Source organism: Rhinopithecus bieti, unplaced genomic scaffold, assembly GCF_001698545.2.
Source record: "Rhinopithecus bieti isolate Rb0 unplaced genomic scaffold, ASM169854v2 scaffold_14741, whole genome shotgun sequence".
Taxonomy (NCBI): Eukaryota; Metazoa; Chordata; class Mammalia; order Primates; family Cercopithecidae; genus Rhinopithecus; species Rhinopithecus bieti.
The window spans coordinates 811,251-828,646 of record NW_016807965.1 but is presented as its reverse complement, the minus strand read 5'-3'; the positions used below and the strand labels follow the sequence as shown (position 1 = coordinate 828,646).

The following is a 17,396-nucleotide window of genomic DNA, read 5'->3' as shown; positions in this document are numbered from 1 at the left end:
GGAAGCATGAACATATTATATATAGCTTTCTCGGCCAGAAACATTTACATATCTATGTTTATTTAGGTCTTCAGAAGCAGGTAGTTTTCTTCATATTACATGCCATTCTTAAGAATTTTTAATTCTTTTTTTCCATTATATTTTAAAATTCATAATTGATGGTATATAAGAAACCTGTTGCCTTTGTAAAATTTACATTGTGTCTTGTCACCTTATTGAATTTTCATTTATAGCGATTTTTCGTGGATTCTGTTGAATTCTAGAGGTAGAAAGAATTTCTGAAATTTAACTTGGGGAAAAGGGGAGAGAGTGAACACCCCGTTTACTCAGAAAATGGGTTGAAAAGGATTTGAGAGATTACTTAATTCCTTGCCTGAATTTTAGTGGTAATAAATCTGAGGCCTAGAGAAGTTAAATACTCTGCTTCATGTCACATAATTTGTGTATGATCCTAGAATGGAAAGTAGCACAAACCTTGGCATTGTGTTTAAAGCCTCTGAGATGTTATAGAGTTGGGAATGGCCTTAGGGATTTTTCTCTTCCATTCCCCTCCCCCTACATTCTCTGCAGTATCCTGGCAACCCCGCCCTGTATTCTTCCTTGGACAAGAACTCTGCCTCACAAAGGTTCCCGGTCACTTCTGATTTCTAGAAAGTTCTTCCTTTGGTTCCTTCCTGGGGCTCACACATCCTTTATGGTTTAATGGTGTTGGAGGAAGCAGAGCTTTCATCAGCTGCTGAAGTGGCAACTAATAGAGATTTGAGTGGCCGTAGAAAAATATTGTGTTACTTGTTGGTTGTCTAGGTGAGATATGAGACTGGGAGGGTTTGAGGTTCTGGTTTCTTCATAGAAGACCTGTGCAAACTGGAGATGCCATAAATATTTGTTGAATAATATTGAATTTTACATGATGTTTGTATGTCTTCTCATTCTTTTTTTAAGAGAGTCCTTTGGGTAAGAGTTGAGCCCAAGGAAGACTGAGGGTCTTAACCTCAAATGCCCCTCATTCTGTCACCTTCCAAAGGTTCTCTCCTGCTGTGGAAGGAACAGATGATTATTATGCTTCATTACCAGGCATGGTCTCTGTGCCACAGGACTTTATCCAAACTCATAGACATAATGAAGAGCCCTTTCATTGTTCAGGACTCCTGAAGGCAGAATTTTTATTTGGAACAAAGATGAAGAAAGTAAGGCCACAATCCAAAGAAATCCCTTCAGTGCACAACTGTGAACTGGACAATTGTTCTGCAATTATTTTGCCAGGAAATAACAGCCTTAGAGCCTCACTTACTGCTGGTAAACTTTTCTTTGAGATGAGAATCTTTAAAAAAATTATACTGTCAAGTTCCATATGCTTAAATTAGACTTTCCCCCTTTCTAAGCAAGGTGCTTGCTCTCTCTGAGCAGTCTGAATGTTGGTTTAGTGGCAAATTCACATTTGGTGGATGAATAAGCAGGCACCAGTTCTAATAAAACCTGTGGTTTAGCTGTGCTTCTACTTAAACCTATGGTTTAAGGAGATAGAGGCAAACTGACACTGAACCTCTTTTTAAAAATGTAACAATCTCATTTCTTTTTTTCTCCTGAAGAGTCGTACGTTTTGTCTGATCTGGGAGAATGCAGGCTTCTGTATCAAAGACACATGGAAGAGAGAAGTCTCTGGCGGGGTTTTCAGATTCAACTTGTGGACTGAAACAGAGTAGATCTCTAGGCACAGTTGTTAAGTAGGCATCTCTGTGTCGCTTTTCATCCTGATCTCCTCCTCTGTGCTTACCCCTTTTTTCCTTCAACTCTTCATCTCTTTATGGACGCTCCTGTCCCCAACCCAATGCTCATTGTGTAGGAGTCGATCATCTGCCATCTTCACTCTATTTTGAAGGCAAAAGACATTTTTAACTGCCTCAGAGGTATTTGCATCATTAAGCACCATTTATAACTGACAGCCCCAAAAAAGTAGTAGGAAACATTAGAAAGTGGGTTTAGTTGGGTGCCCAAGTACTTGGATTTTTGTCCCGATGCTGCCATTAACTAGCTGTGTGACTGGGTGAAAGTCACTTTACATCTCTGGACTTGAATTTTACAATTTATACAATAAGGAGGTTGGACACATGCTTTCTAATCTTCTTTCTTGGCCTCTAAATCTATGAATTCAAAGCATGGTGGGGGCAGAGATACATCTTTTTCTTATGAGGGAAACCCTTGAAATTGTTTCATCATCTATTCTGATTTAAAGATAGTCTTTTAAGATAGGAGAGAGTAAAGGTTTTCTGATGTGATTTGCAGATGACAAGAGGAATCGCTATTTACTAAGCATCTGGTTTGTGCCATAGTATGTGAATTTACGAGGCTGAATGTCGTGATTTGGCTGACTCTGCCATAGACTGAACTTAGCCTTCTGGCCTGCGACTTTGCCCTGGCATAGATTTCTCTTGCCTCCATATAGCTGACCCCATCTACCTACGTATTTACGTTTTCCTCTTCCTTATATGAATATTTTTATTGGTAAATGAAAGCAGAGGACAGTCAGTGGCTAGTTGGACTCTGCTTTTAGGTCAGTTCAGTTTTATAAGATCAAAGTTTGGGCTACTGAGGCAGAATTTTAGAAAAGACCCCCTTTCAACTTTATTTACATTGTTTTTAAGGTAGGTTGGTTTCTAGTAGAAGGGGGTCCTATAAAAGTTTTGGGTCTGTATGGGAGGTTGCTTCTCTGGGGAACCTCCTGTTTACCTTTTATTGTACCAGATTCATTGTGAAATTGTCTTTGTGCTCATCTCTGTGTGTGTGTGTGTGTTTATGTGTGCATGCGTGTACCCGCATGTGCATGTTCTTATAACCCTAACATATATCCGTATGAACTGTGCGCACTCAAGACTATTCTTGAATAAAAAGTTAGTAAATCCCTTTTGTAGTAAGATATATGCAAGTGCAGATAAGATATTTCATATCTTGTTTCTAAATATCACCATCATTATTATCATCATCATCATCTCCTTCTCTGTGTCTCAGTAGCTTTTTTATCCTACCTTATTTCACCAGACATTATTTTGTGCTGTGATTCTCTTGATCTCTGTTTCACCTGCTCTTACCATGCAGTTTTTAACTCCTGAATGAGTGAAAGAACAAATGAATTTCATGTTATGCATCAAAAATTCCTGAAAGTAAGAGGGATTATATAATAGACACTTAACCACTACTTTAAAGGTTAGACTAGTGTCATCTATTTATACTTGCATGCCTGACACCATTTATGGTACCTGCACAGAATAAATTAAGGTGTCATGCCTGACTATTGCTTATATATGGAAACCAAGAGGTTGGAGGCTCTGGGTGAGTGTGAGTTCCAGCTTTGGGAGAAGAATGGCAATTGTCCTGTGTTCTCTCCATCTAGGAGTATTTGTCCAGTTATATGGAAGGTGATGGTTAAGGGAATATGAATGAACTCATAGCCACCTGTGTGTGTGTTTTGAGTTGGGCTAGCTGGGATTTGACTACTGACTCTTAGCAAGTTAATATTGCCTTTGAACCTTAGTTTTCCTCCCCTGTGAAATGGGATGGTAATAATCAAGGTTGTTGTGGGAGCTAAATGAGTTAATCCAGGAATACAGCTGGGCATCCTCCTCTGGCATCAAGTAAGCCTTCCATTAAGCTTACTTTAACTTCCACTTCATTTTAAATGTATAGATGAGTCACTATCATTATTATTGTTAGTAGTAGTAGTAGCAGCAGCAGCTGTAATAGTACAAGTTCTTGGTGAGGAAGTATGATCACCATGTTGATAGCTAGGTAAACTCTGCACCTCCTTTGTAGTATTTATGAATAGCTAAGGAGAGGAGACAGAGGTTTGTTATAATCTTGTTTCCACGGAGGGCTTCACGGGAAAGGTGACAAGTCAAACAGTTTGGAAAAGGCTGTGTTGATAGGGAGGAGCTTTGTGTGCAATGAGATGTGGAGTCAGCCTGGGGAGGAGAGAGGAGAATGGGTTAGGAATGGCCAGGACAACAAAGTGGCAGCTCTGGCCACATTACCCCCACTCCAGGCTTCTCAGCAATTTCTCTGTTTATTTTATTTTTATTTTTCCCCCTATTTTGAATTATACAATCCCATCCTCCTTGTAGCCCTCTCTTCACCTACCTGTGGAAAGAAGTTCTTTACTAAAACTTGCTACAGGTATGATGTGGACATTACCTGTTCATAGGCATTTAGTGAGTGTCTGGCCTCTGCAGGAAGCTGAGGCCTGATATTCTGGGGGTGATGGAGAGGGGTCCAGGTGGGTAAGATATAGTCCCTGTCCTCATGGACCTTCCAGTTTAGGGGGAAAGGTGAGATATAGATACACAAGGTAGAATTGATCCACAGCACAAAAGACAAACAAATAACTATGTGGGAGTTTAGAGGAGGGATAGAGCACAGTAAACCTGGCATCAGAGGAAGGAATCTGGAAGGTTTGTTTCAAGGAGGCAGCATTTGAGCTGATCTTTTGAGAATGGAAATATGGGGAGTATAGGGATGTGAGGTCTGGTGACCAGGGATTTCAGGCTGCCTGGAGTGGACTATGACTGAAAGAACTGTAGTGGTGAGTTCAGGCTGAAATCTAACCTCCTGTGAGTGCAGCAAGGAAACTGATATAGCCAGATCTCATCTAGAATCAGTAATAATTAGTAAGAGTTTTCCTGAAGCTATTTTGCTATAATAAGAAAAGGGGGGAGGGATTAAGAGCTCAAGCAATCCCAGTGTTCAAGTTAAATGTTAACTCCTTCGTGTAGTTAACCAGTAACTTACTCTTTCCTATGCAAAAGAAAAAAAGGAGAGGGAGAAACGTAATACAGCGGTAACCACCTCACTTCAAAAAATCCTGGTCTGCATATGTGGTTGCTTATTTTCAATGTATTACGTATGTAGCTATTATAGAGATGTGTGCAAACTGAAACAGCAGACAGTAAGTTGACTTACCTTTGTGAATTCCCTGGATGTCTTATGCAGGGTTTGCAGAGAGTTAGCTATTTTCAGACACATTCCTAGTTTAGCCATTAGAATATTATAGTTTTTTTTTTTTTTTTTTGGTATTAACTCAGCAAGTGAAATTTCGCTTCCAGAAAGGTGGGTGGGTGAGTTCACCCACCTGCTCTGATCCAGGCAAGTTAATGACCTGCCCAAGTATTGTTCATGCTGGCCAGCACTAACTGACTTTACCAGCAGTTCCACTTGAAGGGAGTCATTGTTTCTTACTCTGAGTTTGTCAGATGCTTTCCTCTCTGCAAACCAGCCTTTGCTGAATGTCCTCGCAGTCCCTGAATGTTCCTGCTGGCTGCATTTTGTAAAACCACGGAGCAAGTAGCCCTGGAAATGTATGCACAGTACTCTGCACAGCTGTCTGAGGCCCCCAGCAAAGTTCAAGATGTAAACAACTCTATACCCACACAGGTACACAAGCAGACACTGCAAAGGAAGCCCCGCAGTGCAAGGACTTCTTACTTCTAACACTTTAAAATGTCAGTGGCCAAGCAGCCCAGGAACATGAATAATTTAAGCATGAGATGCGTTTGCTGATGATTTTGATCAGTATTCAGGAAGAATAATGGCAATGTATGGAATGGAGGTATGTAAAGGAAGAGGACTAGGAATTGTAGAATTTGTATTTGCTGTAAGAAATTAAAATATTGTATGACATTGAACTTTCAGAACTTCTTAGAATATTGCCTGCATAATGTTCAATTTGGGGAAGAAATGAATGGCCAGAGGAGATTAATTGCAGTAGGCTTAAAATTCTAAATGTCAGGTGCTATGGCAGGGTGGCTAGAAAATTAGAGGCATATGGTGAAATGCCTTTAATTTGGTATAAGATCTAGTGCATTTGATTCTAAAGATGCTTTTGGACAATCGAATTGAGAAACAATAGCAAGATAATTTTTAAAAGTTGAATGTAGTGCTTTTCAGAATAAGTGCCAAACAAAATCCTGGTACATTGGTTCTGGCCTGTTTTAAATGAGTAGCTCTTGTAGCATCCTTCCTCTTTGCTGTGTTTATCTAGAGAACTGTTTAATTTTTATTAGTAGGCTAATTCTTACATTAAAGACATAAGAAATTGCGTATTTAGGTAGGAGAATAGGCATTTGAGATGAAGTTTATTCAGGGTTCTATCCATACTGCTGAAAAATCTAATTCACCACGGAGTGGATCGTAACTGCAGTTGCTAATTTAAAAATCAGTTCGCCAGATTCCAGTGACTTTGATAAGACTTTTATTCTTTTCAAAATGTATTGGTGAACACATTCTTGGGAAGATTGCTGCTAGGTAGTGTTGCATGTCAGAGATGAGGACAGTTTAGTCATTAACCCTAAATTGAGGGTAAAGACTGGCAACAGGCGGCCTGTGGAATGAGGAAAGGGCCAGGTTGAAATATTTCCAAAAGGTATTTTTGTTGTTTACCCTTGTTAATTATTAATACTAATTATTGATGAAAAATAGTTTTGAGTTACATGCCACACATTGTTTAGGAATAAATTATCAAATTTCTTATCTAGAACTATAGTAGATATTCAACTGTTTCAAATAATCGATATTTATTAATTTAGTAAGATGTTGCCCCTTCCTTCAACATTAAAAACACAAATCCGTCAAGTTCTGGTGCATAAATACTTTGTTTCATGAAAGTGCACTTTCCTACCAGCTTTGGGTAGCTTCTTGCACTAAATGAATATGTTAAGAACTGAATTGGACAAAATCAGGTCAATAATTTAAAAAGTGTCTTAGAACAAAGTACCTATCTCATGTAAGACATGTAGATAATATATAGGTTTTGTAGGTTAAAATTGCCAAATTAGTTATGAATGTTGTGCTTTGTCTCAATTCTCTATGCCTTTTCAGATTTGTACTTTATAGTCATGTTAGTTTCTTGGAAATGACCTTTTTAGGAATTTCTATATTTTGTAGTTTACCATACAGGCTTAAATGAAGTATATTGTTTAAATTCTACTGAGCGGGTATGCACTTTCCAGAGAAGATTACTCTCTCTGGGAGTCAGAACTGGCTGATACTAAAGGAGAGAGATGGAGAGAGAAAGACAAAGGGAGGGAGGGTGAGGAGGGAAGCTGGGGAGGAAGCAAAAGGGAGGAGGGAAGCTGGCAGGAAGAGAAGAGGAGGAAGGGAGAGGAAAGAGAGGGAAGTTTGAGATATTAGGTCCCTCTGACAGAGGGAACTGATGTGACTTGGAGACTGCTCTCAGAGTCAGGCTATAAAAGTCGGTGTTCATGCTTCTTAGGCATTATGGGCTTTTTGAATGTTGTTAGATTCATTTTAGCTTAATTCTTAAGAACTGCATGTTGGATATCCTATGGGCTTTGGTCATTTTAGTTTTAGGTCGTGTTCCATTCAATTGGCTGTACTATGTACCACAGCAGTTGTGTGCGAAGGTGCTAGCCTTGGCAACCTAAAGATATGTTTGGTTACAGAAAATAACACACACAATTGAACCACCTTTGGGTGTAGTTTTTCATTTGCCAGGGTGTTCTCCAGAGGTACCCTGCATTGGTGTATTTTCCCAATAGTGGGAGGTTGTAGTATTGGCTTCAAAATCTTACCTAACAAGGAGTAAGTAGGCTGATCCTGGATCAGTTTATTTTCTTTGTCATCCAAAAGACTTGCCCACTGACCTCATCCATAGTGTGGTGTTTGGTCTATGAGCAGTTGATTCACCAGTTTTCAGAGCCCAAATCTAAAATCACAGATTCTGTGGGGGATCTGGGAACATCTGCCTTATCTTTATGAAGGTTATGGTCAGATGAACCTTGCTTTCAATGGGCTTACTTCACTATGGGAAGAAAATTCTGCAGTTGTTAAAAATGAAAGGACACTGCCTTTTCAAAGGGAGCTGACAGCTATTGGTTTTTCCAGAGAGGATTACTGGTGAAGACAGTTATGAAGAACAAGTAACTCTTGTAAATGAACAACATGTTCTTGCTTAAATATTTCCCAGAACAATTCTAAAGAAATATAATACAGGTAAGTTTTGTTATGTTCTCATTGTGAGTTATGTTTACGAGAAGCAAAAAACAGGATTAGAATCATAGAGGAGGAAAAAAAGCCTTTTCATACCAGTGGCTTATGTTTTATTGAATTCTAACCATTTATAAAATTATCTGGTTTCTTGCCCCTACTCATGGTTGATTTTGTTTCTCTTTTTCCATCTAGAGACCTTTGAATTATTTTATTCATAAGTGAAAAATGTATTACAGCTTTATTTCCTTTTATTAATAGTTCCGTCTTGCCCTTAACCACATCTCTGACTTTTTGGCATGTAGAGTCCAATGAGCTCATGCTTAATCATGTATAAACAACCATCTAATTATATGGTTTTGAATTTTCATTTGACCGACTAAACAAAAATGACACAGAAACAAGAAACCTGACAACTTTCCTGTCTTCAGATACCTGGCCTTTTTCTCCCTCACTCTCTCTTCATGCATTTAGTAAAATGCGTGTTATGACCTCTCAAAAAATATCACTTTGCATTCGCCAAGTTTCTGAGGTAAAATTGTTCTTTTCAAGGCTACGTGTCAAAAAACAAGTTGGTTGAGCTGAATTATCTGCCTTCCTTTCAGATTTCTTTCAGACTCTATTCTTTCCTCCTTTGGACTGAGGTGTTACTCGTATTCCTTATGTTGTGGTGTCAGATGACAGGTCAACATTTATGGAGCAAGGTTTCTCAATCTTTGTTCCCTTGCTTTCTCCCCTGAGGTCCAATAACAACTCTCCCGCTTGCCCTGTCGTCCCACCCTCCCCCAAACCATGCTGACACATTTTTGAAAGAAGGTAATGGGAAAATCTTTCCATACAAAGGTGCTCACTATGTTTAAACAGGAAGGGAGAAGTTATCTATTCTCTTTTCTTTCTCACTGGCTTGATCCTAGAATTCTGAAGATGGTGGAAAATTTCTTTCGAACATTTAGATGGTTTCATCATAGATAGTTCAGTGTGCTTGATAGAAAAAGACAAAAGATACTACAGAAAGACAAATACTGGCTGATCTCACTTAGGTGTAGAATCCAAAATACTGGAAACTCATAGCAGCAGAGGGTAAAATAGTGGTTGTCGGGGTTGGGAGGTGGGTGAAATAGGAGATATTGGTCAAAGAGTACAAAGTTTCAGTGTATGAAAGATGAATAAGTTCTGGAGATTGCTCATGCACAATGTGGTGACCATAGTTGACAGTACTGTATTGTTTACCTGAAATTTATTAAGAGAGTAGATTTGTATTTTATTTTTTTTGAGACAGAGTCTTGCTCTGTCACCCAGGCTGGAGTACAGTGGTGCAATCTCAGCTCACTGCAACCTCTACCTCCTAGGTTCAAGCAATTCTCCTGCCTCATCTTCCTGAATAGCTGGGGTTGCAGGCATCTGCCACCATGCCCAGCTAATTTTTGTATTTTTAGTAGAGACAGGGTTTCACCACATTGGGCAGGCTGGTCTCGCACTCCTGACCTCAGGTCATCTGCCCGCCTCGGCCTCCCAAAGTGCTGGGATTACCGGTATGAGCCACTGTGCCCAGCTAAGAGAGTAGATCTTAACTTCTCACTATACACACACACACACAAATACACACATGTGCACACGCAAAGGTAACCATGTAAGGTTATGGGTATGTAAACTATGGATTGTGGTCATTGTTTCACAATGTGTACGTATGTCACATCATCACATTATACATCTTACATTTACACAGTTTCTGCTTGTCATTTATGCTCCAGTAAAGCTGAAAATAGAAACATATCTTTATTCTTTTTTTCTGGGTATTTTACAAGGTGAGTATGTCAGAGAGTAGGTTTGGCTAACTAGTACTTGATAGCTATAAGAGAGAAGAAAGGGAAGTGGATACCTGTGAATTTTTGCCAAAGTGATTTATTTCCTCACTGATCTTTCAGCCTTAAAACATAATTTGATTTCTCAAAATTTCTCTGAAACATGCATATCCTTAAGTGTGAAAATTTCTTACACTTAGATGGGTTAGGTTTGGAAGGAAATTGTATTGATTCCATTTTGAGAATTTAGAATTAGTACTAGCTTGCTGAGATTAATGTCTGACAGTCTTCCTTATTGGAAATATTTTGGAGATCTCTTCATAATTTTTTTGCCCATTGTAAGGTGCTAATATTACCCAATGACTTTTGGGGATTTATAATAATATTTTATTTCAAACTGTGGATTTGTTTCAAGGTTTGTATTCCACTCATTGTACAGGAAGATCAAAATGAGATTTCTGCCTGTAGTTTTGTTATTTTTGTTTTGCTACGGAATGTTTAGAACACAGGAGACCACATCCTGGCAGAGTTTATAATTTGATTCACCTGGAACAGTTGAATGAGGAGTCACTCTAACCCCCAAGCTAAGGCCTCTACTTAATTGACCCTTTGATGATTAGGAAAGGATTTTGTTTCTCTCCTTCTCATTAACATTGAAAACCATAGGATCTTATGTTGTTTATTATGTGTTATTTACTCTCTTCTAAGACTTTGTATATTATTCAGGGTATAAGCTATCAACTTGATTAGCATTTAACTTTTATTCATGTTTATTCTCAGCTGTAGCATTCAAATTCAGATAAATAACTACCACTACTTTTAAAATCGTATTATTTTAGGGAGAACATAAGCACAACTCTTAATTTAGATTTTTTTTCATACTGGCATCAATATGTATTATGGTTGCTTTTTCATTTTGATGGGAAAGAATTTGGGTTGGAAGTGAGCACCTACTCTGTTCTTCCTCATTTTTTGACCTAATTTCAGATATGATTATTTGGGAGTTATTGCTGGTACAGTATCTGGATTCGCATCTACAAGGTGCAGAGATAAAATGTCACATTTACTTTGATACTAACTCATGTTCCAATCATATTTACAGAAACATTACTCTAGTTCTCTTATAAGTTAAAAAATAGCATTAAATAAAAGAAACAGAAGGGAATTACATTATGTAGGCCTCAGCCAGATTGCCTGTGTGTTGAGATTTGTGATGTTAAAATTTTATTTTTATATTTTGTTATTTTAGTTAAAGTTATGTGATTTTATACAATGACAAGTTTTCTGAGCCAAAAGGTAGATATTTTAGCCTTCCTACCTCTCCAATTTTCAGCGAATCTGTAGTGAGTATGACTTATTCTACCAATTTATGTATACAAGAAGTGGTTCTTTAAATTATTTCCTTTGAATCACAATAAATCAGATGCCAAGATCCCATCTTACTTATTATTGGGAAATTTAATCTCAGTCGTTGCTAGTTGGGGTGGCCTGATACGCTACCAAGGTGACACAGAATCCCAGGGTGTTTGTAGAGAGCAGAACATTCCAGGAGCTTTTCTGTTCTTGCTTCTTCAGGTTACTGTTGAGATGCCCTTTGACCAAGCCCCCCATGGCTTCTAGCAGTCTGCTGCTCTGTGCATTGCTTGGACACAGGAAGTTTTGCTGGGGCTGGAAGCCCAGGCCCGAAGGTCTGGCCTTTGTATTTTGGTCATGCAGCCATACCTTTTACCCCCACTGCCTTCCTTGGGAGCTGCCTTGCTACTCAGGGACCATCAGACTGTTGTTCTTGCCAGACTTTGGGCAATCCCATCTCTCTCTCTCCTTCTCCTGTCTCCCTCCTAGAGGCACTCTCCTCTTTCAGACGGCTCTGCCACCTTCAGAGCACCTGGAATAATCTCAATGAATTTAGAATTCTACACAAGACTCTAAGAGAGGATGAACTTGGCCAGGCGCGCTGGCTCACGCCTATAATCTCTGAACTTTGGGAGGCCAAGGAGGGTGCATCACCTGAGGTCAGGAGTTTGAGACCAGCCTGGCCAACATGTTGAAACCCTGTCTCTACTAAAAATACAAAAAATTAGCCGAGCGTGGTGGCACACGCCAATAATCCCAGCTACTCAGGAGGCTGAGGCAGGAGAATCTCTTGAACCCGGGAGGCAGAGGTTGCAGTGAGCTGAGGATTGCACCACTGCACTCAGCCTGGGCACAAGAGCAAAACCTCTGCCAAAAAAAAAAAAAAAAGATGAATTCAAGCAGTGTCTACTCTTGGAATCTTTTTTTTTTTTTTTTTTTTTTTGGTTGTGTTGTTATTGTTGTTGTTGTTGAGACGGAGTCTTCGCTCTGTCACCCAGGCTGGAGTGCAGTGGCCGGACTCTCACGCTCACTGCAAGCTCCGCCTCCGGTTTCCACGCCATTTCCCTGCCTCAGCCTCCTGATAGCTGGACACGGTGCCCGCCACCTCGCCCGCTAGTGTTTTTTTTTTTTCTGTATTTTTAGTAGAGACGGTGTTTCCACCATGTTAGCCAGGTGTCTCGATCTCCTGACCTCGTGATCCCGCCCGTATCGGCCTCCCAAAGTGGCTGGGATTACAGGCTTGAGCACCGCGCCTGGCCTACTCTTGGCTCTTTTATAGTAATCTCTCTTGAGACGAAGGAGCACAAAATACAAATAATAGCTCCCTGAATTTTCTTGCTATAAACATGAGCTACTGAATGGGCTTTGGAGCTGGGAGTTAAGAATTACAGTCTAGAGGAGGAAAGGGTATCTGGCCTATGAGATAGTTGAGCAGTTCTGGGGGTCTTCTGGGAGGAAGCTGGGTACTTTCCATTTCTTGGAAATATGGGTGACTTAATTTTAATGCAAAATAATGTAATCTTCATTACTGTTTTCCTTCCCTCTGGGTCTGAGGCTTCTGGGCATCCCATCTGGACTTGCAAGCCCATGCAGAAGATGGAGCAGAAATGATTTATGATAGAGAATGTGTCTTTTTGGACAGTAATGGGAAATTACTGCTTAGGGAAAAACAAAGGTAGTCTGCTGGCTTCTTTGTTCTGTTTTTGTTTTTTTTGGGACAGGGTCTCACTTTGTCACCCAGGCTGGAGTGCAGTGGTGCCATCCTGGCTCACTGCAGCCTTGACCTCCCAGGTTCAAGCAATTCTCCCACCTTAGCCCCACAAGTAGCTGGGATTATAGGCACACGCCACCATGCCTGGCTAATTTTTGTATTTTTTGTGGAGACAGCGTTTCGCCATGTTGTCCAGGCTGGTCTCAGACTCCGGAGCTCAAGCGATCTGCCTGGTCTGGTGGCTATTGCGACTATGTAAGATGTGCCTTTTACAGACTAAGTTATATCTAATATGAAGAATTGGCTGGGATTTTGCCTCTGAACCAGCTCTTACATACTGAAAAAAAAGTCCCATTGATTTATATTGAGTGGCTTAGACCAGGGGTCCCCAGCTGCCGGGCTGTGGACCTGTATGGGTCAGTGGCCTATTAGGAAACAAGCCACACAGCAGCAGGTGAGCAGCAGGCATTATAGCCCAAGCTATGCCTCCTGTCAGATCAGCAGTGGGATTAGATTCTCATAGAGGCAGAAACCCCATAGTGAACTACGCAAGTGAGGGATCTAGGTTGTGTGCTCCTTACGAGAATCTAACTAATAATGCCTGATGATCTGAGGTGGAATAGTTTCATCCTGAACCCTACCCAACCCTCTTTACCTCTTCCATGCTTTCCATGAAACCATGAACCACGAAACCAGTCCCTGGGGCCAAAAAGATTAGGGACTGCTGGCTTAGACTACCCTCCTTTCACACTGAATGTGTTCGTGTGTATCTGTATGTAACAGGAGGGAATATGGACAAAGGAGGCGAACGAGTAATATTTCTGGCTGTTCAGTAATTTAGAGACATATAAACAGTTGTGTCCACCAGGGACCTCAGTCTTCTTCAGTATCATGACTCACATTTCAGAGGAACTGCTCAATTTGATTCATGGCCTTTAACTATACTTGACTTATGAATTGTTCTTAAAAGTTGTATTCATTACCTATTAATCCAACAGATATTCGGTGAGCACTTGCTGTCTGGGGGATACCCAGTCGTTGCTTCATACAGTGAGGGAGTCTCACCCAGAGGCAGCTTTGCCATTTCTCACCCAGCCTCTGCTTTTGTTTCGCTTGGGGCAGGGAAAAGCAGGTTGGGAGATATACAACCTTGATTCATGGAAGAAAGATTCTAAATCTAGTACTTCTTAAAGGCACTTCAGGAACCATCTTACTTGTTTGCTTAATAAGATAAGTTGGGCTTATCCTGTTTGCTCCGTTTGCTCTTCCTGGCCTGGTCTCATCCTGAGATTATGGCAACATCTTCCTAGCTTGGTTTCCTGCCTTCAGCCTTTGCTCTGCTTCCAAATGTACTGATAATAGTTAGACTGTTATCTTCTTTCTTCCTCCTCACAACATACCCATGCTTACAAACCTACTGTAGCTCTTTGGGGTGCCTAGTTTTGGAGGCTGTGTGCAATCTGATAACACCTTAGTAAGAATATGCATTCCTACAGCTGATACAGTACTTACTGTGTGCTGGAAACTGTTCTAAGTGGTCTACATACATGACTTATTTAGTACTCCAAACAGCCTTATGAAGGTGGGGGCAATTATCATTCCCATTTCCCAGACAAGGAAATAGAGGCACAGAGAGCTTAAGGCATTTGCCCAAGGTCACACAGCTGCTAAGTGAAGCTATTCTGGCCCTAGTGTCTCTTTCTTTCCTGCTTCCCCCAGGCTGTCTCCGTAATACTTTCTCAGCACATGCCCCTCCCTTCATTTTGGCTGTCCAACTCTTCATATTGGCCCCTGTTCTCCTGCCGTTGAAAGGCTCAGATGAAGTCTCACTCCTCTACTAAGCCTCCTCCAGTTTATTCAGATCTTTTCCTCATTTGAGCTCTTTTTGTACTCAGCAGCGAAGTAACTCAGTTTAAGATTAGTTGTTTCCTGTGTTAGTTAACACTCTCCAATTGGTTGGAAGATCTTTGACCAAGGGCTAGCCGTATGGCCTAGGGCCAAGCCTAACACCCAGTAAATATGTCTTTGGGAAACTGAGGCAGTTGTCTCCCATGACAATATGCGTTCTCCCTTCCTTCCATTCATTCTTCCTTATATTTGTGGAAGTCCTCTTTTTCCACAGTAAGCATAATAATTCCACTTTTATGTATTTTCACAGATGAGTCCACCAGATGAGGCTTGATCTAAGCCTATTAAATTAGATGGTAGACAAGAATGATTTGACTCATCTGTGTGTCCACAGTCCCTAGAGTATATAGTGTGGCATAGAGCAGGGACACAGTAAACAAATACCTGATCTGTGAGCAATAAATGACGAAGTTGTGCCTCTGCTGGTGTTTCAGTTTTTCAGAGTATTTGTTTGCTTAGTTAACAAATGTATCTGCTTTCTTACCCTGGGATTGCTAGAAAATTTGTCCAGGGTGAAGCAATAAAATGTGCTTACATTTCCTCTTTGGTTTTCCAGGCTAATTGTTGGTGAACTTTATTTAACACTCTTGCTATATACTAAGAGTCTCTATGGAGCAGAGCAGCTTTCAGGTAACTTGGCAAATCATTACAAGAGAGAACAGAAGGGTCAGCATAAGCACTCTCTACTAATTAGTTGATAATTGATGTACAATAGCTGGCGGATGGGACTTTAGAATATAAACTCCAGGAATATTGCTTAATTTATCTTTGCATCCTTATGAAGTGGCTCAGAACTGTGGGTTCTTAATATCATCTTATTGGGAGTGCCCTGTGGTGGGGAGCAAGATTGAGGCTTCATGCACAGAACTCCAGGGCACTGAGTGGTACAGAAAGGAATATGATACATTTTAATCTCGGGTATAAATGTGATTCCATTTAATACAGGGATAAATTGCAGTGAGTAATGCTGGTGATTCCATATTTGGTGGACAGCATTCCTGAATGCTGACTAAGGTTGGAAGAATGCTGGTATGAAAGTTACATTCTTTGTGGGATAAACATGGAAGATTCAAGCTGAACTCCTACAGACAAGGTGGTGGGAGATTGCATGATTCATGTGAATCTCCCTGGGTTCAGATTTGACCTATTTATTGACTGTCTTTGTAATGACATCACCAAATAGACCCCCCTCTCCCATTTAAATGTGATCGCCTAGATCTTTAGCAACTAATTATAAAATCCTTACTCTAACTTGCTTCATAACCATTGCTTTCTTATTTTGTCATTTACCACCCTGTGGCTGCTCTGCTGGCTGTGCAGCTGGTTCATGTGCTCCTCCAGCCTTTCTCCCCATCTCTTCCAGATTAATCTTGGGTGAACTCTGCTTCTAATGGGACGCACCTCTACCTACAGCACAGGGTCCCAGATGCACATCAGCTGACTAGTTATATCAGCATCATTTGCTTTAGTTGGTTTGCAGTGGAGCTTAGGGATTTGCATTTGAGAAGCTTCCCTGGTGATGCTAATATGTAGCCAGGTTTGAACCATTGTTGGATAAGTAATGTCAAGTTTTTAAATCAGTTCTTCCGGGGTGACTGAACCAACCCTCTAAGCTCTATCTCCTCCCTTTCTCCTCTTGTAGGCAGCCCTAGCTCATCTTTATTTCTCCAGGACACATTGTGCCTCCTCCCTTTCATTTCTGTGTCTACACCCTACTACTTCCTTCTCATTTGTGTGCTCATTCTTCCTTCATGTTTTAGCTTACTGTTTTCTAAAGGGTATTCCTTAGAACGCCAGTCTTAGGTGAGTCTCTTGGGAAAACCTCCCTAAACAAATGTACTTTAAATATTATTTGGTCTTCTGGGAGGTTTATCGCATACATTTACATTTGTAAAGGCTCTGAGAAGACTTACAGTAAAGAGATAAGTTTAACTTTGTTGTATTAGGGGTTCCCAAAGTTACTGGACCATGGACATCTCCATGAGGCCACCTTAATAGTCATTTAACATCTTTGGACATCCTGAAGGACTTTGGGAAATGTGTTTGTAGTTCATACTCTTCTTCTTTCATAAATTACCTAGTACAAAGGAATTGCCCTCCTCCTCTGAGCTCCTGTCTCTGTGATTTAGCTTCATGCTTAATCCTGTACAGTCTAGCAACATTATCCAATTGTTCCTAGGTAAGTGTATCTTATCTCTTCAGGCACTGTGAGCGCCATGGAGGCAGGATGTTATATCCATCATTCCTTACCTCCCATAGGTTTTGCACAGTTTTGAGCATTTGTCACAATTGCCAAATTGGATTGCTTTGTCCCTGAATGTAGGAGCCGGTTATTTCATTCTAAATGTCATCCTTTGGTGTTCACAGCCATTTAGCCATGCCTTACTGTATTTCAGAGTAATACACCACACATTCACATATATTCATTAAATTGTTACTAATGTATCTCAGCAGTGAAATATTACGAATTTGACAAAATACTACTTAACAAGCCTAGGGTGTTTGTATGCAGGATGTTTCTAGCTCTAGGGAGGAGTATTCATGAAAGGTGAGGGAATTTGATGACCGGTGCTTACCTTCATTGATCTGTTTTTGCATAGCGGATGGGAGAGAAGGGTACCTGTTTCTTT

At 40.4% G+C, this 17,396-nt stretch overlaps 1 protein-coding gene across 2 annotated transcripts in view; it reads left to right on the top strand.

Moving 5' to 3' along the window:
• The first annotated feature begins 665 nt into the window (after window positions 1–665).
• Window positions 666–17,396, top strand: part of GLIS3 (GLIS family zinc finger 3) — a 347,077-nt gene continuing 330,346 nt past the window's right edge. The window contains exons 1-2 of one of the 2 annotated variants that reach the window (XM_017884259.1): window positions 666–804; window positions 5,422–5,596. The gene's annotated coding sequence lies outside the window, so the exon portion shown is untranslated. The remainder of the gene's footprint in view (window positions 805–5,421; window positions 5,597–17,396) is intronic. The other variant, XM_017884258.1, reaches the window with a different exon arrangement.